Raw genomic sequence first — 5,161 nt, forward strand, 5'->3', positions numbered from 1 at the left:
TTTGTAATTAACAATAGAACAATAAAACACTACCATTGTATCTTGTCCAATAGTCATTTATACCTGGGCAAATGATGTGTCACAGAACACATAATAGACTAGAAGTGTCATACCCTGTCTGAAGGATGTCTTGTTTTGACCCTGTTGGAACCTCATCGCCCAGTTGGAAGTTTCTAATGACCTTGAACTGAGGGTTAATTTTCTCCTTCGTTTCGCGAGTTAATTCCCTCCTAGTTTCCTCCATCTTGCAACCAATAATGCAGACGGTCTTCCGATTCGAATAGTCCTTTTCTGGTTTCGAACCCTCACTCGTGAAGATATTTGAGACATAAGAATAGCTTCAAATACACCTATTTGAAGCTAATCGTGTGTCTCAAATCCTCAGTACCGTGTCATCCAACTTTTGGAGGAATATGATTTCAGAATACAACACCGCTGAAGCTAGACCACGAAGCTTACTTTGCCTTTAGCGCATGTATCTCCCTCTAGAGCTAAAGACGATTCCTCTTATGTTGCCTGAAGAAAACCGCGAGTTTGATCATTAACTGTAAGACCTCCTATCATTTCCACGTAGGACATAGACCCTCCTAAGGAAAAAATATTGGATAACCAAAGCGGACAAATCAATCAGAGGACGTTAAGGGGAAATGCTGAAACATTTCGTTGAATTGTATAATTCTGCGGGGCAAACTAAAAACTTCCATAATGCCACCGTTACCCATAGCGAAATTCGAGATCAAACCCTTCCCTTAAACTGAATTTGTCTTCAATGGCCCATTTTTGATAATAGAATCTAAGAGATGAATAGCTTCTTTAGTCATATCTCAGTCTTTTCATTTGAATGTCCTACAAGCAAGTTAAATCAGTAAAATGATCGTTGACAAGCTCTGACGAGAGCCAGCCAGGAACTGGCTACTGTCCTAGTTAAATAGAAGTCTGACTAAACACCCGTCCTCTTGGCCCCCTCACCAAGGATGCATTAGATATTCTAAAGCCAAGAAATATGATTAATGTAGCAGCTACTTCCACGGGCGGAAGATATAGGACTCGACGCCATCTCATATCTCAAAATGGAAATCAATTGAAATGGAATGAATAAAAATATAAATTCATTCTCGACAAAAGTCTCCTAAGAACAATTAAATGGTTCAGACTGAGGATTATTTGTTTGGCAAGATACTTACAAAATTCTGGTATTTAAGTAAAAATTACAATTATTATGGTATCATCTTACTTAATGAGAGACTGAATATTTCCCTTTATTGATTCCTACATTTTTTCACCACATAAAATCTTTTTCATAAAACGTTGCCTCAAATGCTCATATTTCTTTTCGCTGTTTACTTATGAGAAAAGTCTATTTTCTCATTCAACCTCCACTTGTATAAGGTCCTAATACTCACATCACCCAAAAGCTGTACTAAAAAAAAAAAAACACCTACTTAAGATATAACCTTCCTTTAGCCTACTAGCATTTAATTTTTCTATTAGTTTTAAATTTTACTTTTTTTTCTTGTATGATTAAAACTTGGAAACGCGTGAAAAATGTTCTAAGAATGCATTGTTATGTTTTTAATCTTTTAACTAGATTCTTTGGCTATAATTGAATGAAAATGAGAAGTCCTTTCGATCAGGGTCATTGCTACAACATATTGGAGAGGGGTATCATCTAATATTACCAGGCAATTTTGACCGGGTTTCCCAACCATAGGTATGGGGAGTATTCCATGGAACGTCCCTTTATCTTTAATATTTTTTGAAAACTGAGTTCTAAAAATTAGTCATTTGGAGTGTGATAACCTCCTTTAATGATATGTTATCATAATTTCATATTTTAGGTCTTCAAAATCCCTAATTTTTCGGGTTTTCAAATTACGGAGGGGATGTAGGGGAGAAGTAATGAACTGCTCACCCTGTACCGATACCCCTGCTTATCATTATTTAAAGCCATTTTCACTGAATTGCATTACAACTAAATAATATAATAAACTGGATACACTAAATTTATTTTTAACGTACAGTATTACGTATTTCAGTCCAAGGAATTCAACACCCTCCTCTACCAACTCATGATGGATGATAGGACCAACAATATCCAACATAATGTGAGTATTAACTTAATTTTCTTAAATGTTTGTCTTCAACAATGTGGAAATCACTATATCTTAGATTAGATGAAGAAACTGTTGCAAACAAAAAACTGTCCTCATTCAATAAGCAATACTCTGAATAAGGAATAAAAATGAATAAGTAGCAGCTTTGTCAATTCCCACCCCTTCATTCTATCTCACTATCATTTCCTATCTCACTAATAGATAATTCAGAGTGAACCACAACAATTCCTATCCATCCCTCTTCTTTCAGTCCGCAGGTGTTCCTCAAGGTAGTATCCTCGTTCCCGTTCTTTACATAGTATTTACAAGTGACTTCCCAAATAATTCTAATAATATCCTAGCAACGTATGCCGATAACATATGGGTACTCTCAGTTGATAATAATCCGTCAATTGTATCCCGAACTCTCCATTTCCTTATCATAACTCTTGAAAACGGTTCAAAACTATTACAATGAATCCCATCAAATCACCTTTACCCTTCTAATCAATGTCACGTTTTTCTAGAACAAGCTGAGACTGCACATTTCGATGCAGCAAGAGGTCGTGTTCACTGCTTGCGGCTTCTTCAATTTGGACCACACTTTGATGCATTCGGTGAGTAACATTAGCTTCTGGATTAGATTTTCATCTATTCACATACAAGTGAAACTTTAACACAACGAGCGAGAAGTGTTGTAACTAAAGTTTTAAAGTATTAATAGGATTCCTGAATGATTTGTGGAACACCGGAAATCGCGATACCTCGTCTTTTCCCTGTGGTCCTTAACTCATTCATGTTTAACTAATTTCTCAGTCGTAATTCAACAATTTCATTAGGCTTTGAGTGATTCACAATACTTGTATTTATAAGTCGAATAGTTTTGATATTATGATTCTGCTTCCAGATGATCGCCTCGGCTACAACGTACTTGGTCATCTTGATACAGTTCGCCACTCCTGATGTTGCCCGGCTGAGGTTACTTGTGGCCGAGAGTATTCTCACCACCACTCCGTTTCCCATATCCTTCACCACATAAATTATATATATATTAATTTTAATATATTTTTATAAATTTTATTCCCCATTGTATCACGAAATTTTGAAAGCGCACGAAACTTTATTGATAGTTAAATTTTCATGTTAATTTTATTGGTTATGTAGCGACACTACCTATGAGCTGGAGCCAGAACTAAGAGCTTCAGCGCTTCCAGCCTAACAGCACCAACCATCACTGTTCGAGTTTTGTGTGGTGTTTATTTACTGGTTGAAATGTTAATAATTTGATGTATAAACATGTCAATATTCTTATAATTGTAAATGTATTACTTTAATAAACAAACTTTACCAAAAGAGTATACTGAATAACAAAAAAAGTAAATTCTTACAGGACGTGCCTCTCATCGGCATTCTTAGCAGAATCAATACACCAGAGCTACTCGTAAAACGCTCCTTTCTTAGAACATAGCAAATAAGCACATTCAGTATATTCTTCCACGGTTGTTTTATAATCTGATATGTCTTATTTTACGCTTGTTCCTAATGGTCCTTTAATCCTTTCGTAAGGAACAACACCGAGTACCCAGATAGGACTTACATTCACCTTTGTGCCTGGAGACTTGTACCCAGTAGAACGAAGTTTCCTTACTCCAAGGACCTGTATTCTTCCTATGAGACTGCAGACAAATATCATTCAGAGCAAAGTTTCCATCCTTCGAGGACTTACCACCTCTCATTGTCCTTTCTAATCTTACAAGATGGATTACTCCAGATTACTACCTCCACAGTACCTCTTGGAAATAAGGAAACAGTTAAATTAGATCAGTATATTTTTCCACTAATTTCTTATATATCTTATGTGTTCTTTTTTAATGTTAATCCAATTTAATACCTCATCTAATCCACAATTTTTCTTCCTTTTATAATCTTTCTATATAATTCTTGTAAGATTCATTCTGTCAGCTCATCTTCTAACCAACTTCCTAATCTATATATACTGGCATTGCATAGAGTTTCTTGTAGAGAGTTCTTCACGTATTTAACTGGAATTAGAACTGATAAATCATACACACCCATCCTACTTTTGATGTCAATATTCGGTTAATGTTCAAGGAAAAATTTTGAATTAAAGGAGTTCCAGTAGCTTATAATTATTTTTTTTCGATGTGCTCTGTGAAGTTTCAATTATTATAAATTATTTTTATTTTAATACCAAACGAATCAACAGGAATGTTCACATCTGATCAAAGAGACTAATAGAAGTAGAAATTTTTTTTTTATCTAATGACATAGTAAGTAGTAGTCATTAATATATATCTGTATAAGATAATGTTAAGAAATGAAATAAGTTATTTATTTGCATGAAATTTACAAATATCCTAGAGTGCATTCAGTCAATTTGATAAAATGACCTCACTTTTTTTTTCATAAAACAAACCAAAGGTCATTTAAGAAAAAAAAAAATAATTGGAGACAATTGGTTCACTGATAGGCCCTCAGCTGTAGCGATATCTACCAATGAGGGAGCGGAAGAATTAACACCTACATTGCTTCTCCGACGGAGTGAACCACTTGTTATATTAGTTTTTTATTAATTTGATTGTAAATAGTTCCATATTCTCATTCATAAACCATGTAAATATTGTAATTTTAAATATATTGCCGTCTCAGCTGCTTTAGGAACAGGTATTCCAACGACTGTATTATATTTATTAAACCATATATTTATATTTATATATTCTTATATTAATGTTATGTTTTTTCTCCCCATTGGCTAAATCCAGCTGCCACTCTCTTTTACTTGTGGTCAAGAGGGGGTGGGCAGTTCATTGGCCTATAGGTTCCTTGTGAGGCTGAGTCTCTTTTGATCCTCGCCCCCAAAAAATTATCTCAGTACATGTTTACGTTTACATTGCTCAGGCATTGCCTTTATCGTCAAGTTTCATTGAACTAAGGCCTGCTTTCTTTGACAGAGGTCACCACCTTGGCAGAGGATTTCAGTACGCACAGGTATGGTACCTTTTTGGTCCCAGCTGGTATCTCACTTTCTCTTCTCTTTCTCTCTCTCT

General features: G+C 35.1%; 1 non-coding gene across 1 annotated transcript; it reads left to right on the plus strand.

The window, feature by feature from the left end:
* The first annotated feature begins 1,548 nt into the window (after positions 1–1,548).
* On the plus strand, positions 1,549–3,173 carry LOC106691466 (uncharacterized). The gene is made up of 4 exons (XR_001344791.1): positions 1,549–1,711; positions 2,037–2,105; positions 2,621–2,710; positions 3,001–3,173. It is a non-coding gene; the product is annotated as an uncharacterized protein (transcript).
* Positions 3,174–5,161: the final 1,988 nt, after the last annotated feature.

Source organism: Halyomorpha halys, unplaced genomic scaffold (assembly GCF_000696795.3).
Source record: "Halyomorpha halys isolate HHAL.00 unplaced genomic scaffold, Hhal_1.1 Scaffold2381.1, whole genome shotgun sequence".
NCBI lineage: Eukaryota > Metazoa > Arthropoda > Insecta > Hemiptera > Pentatomidae > Halyomorpha > Halyomorpha halys.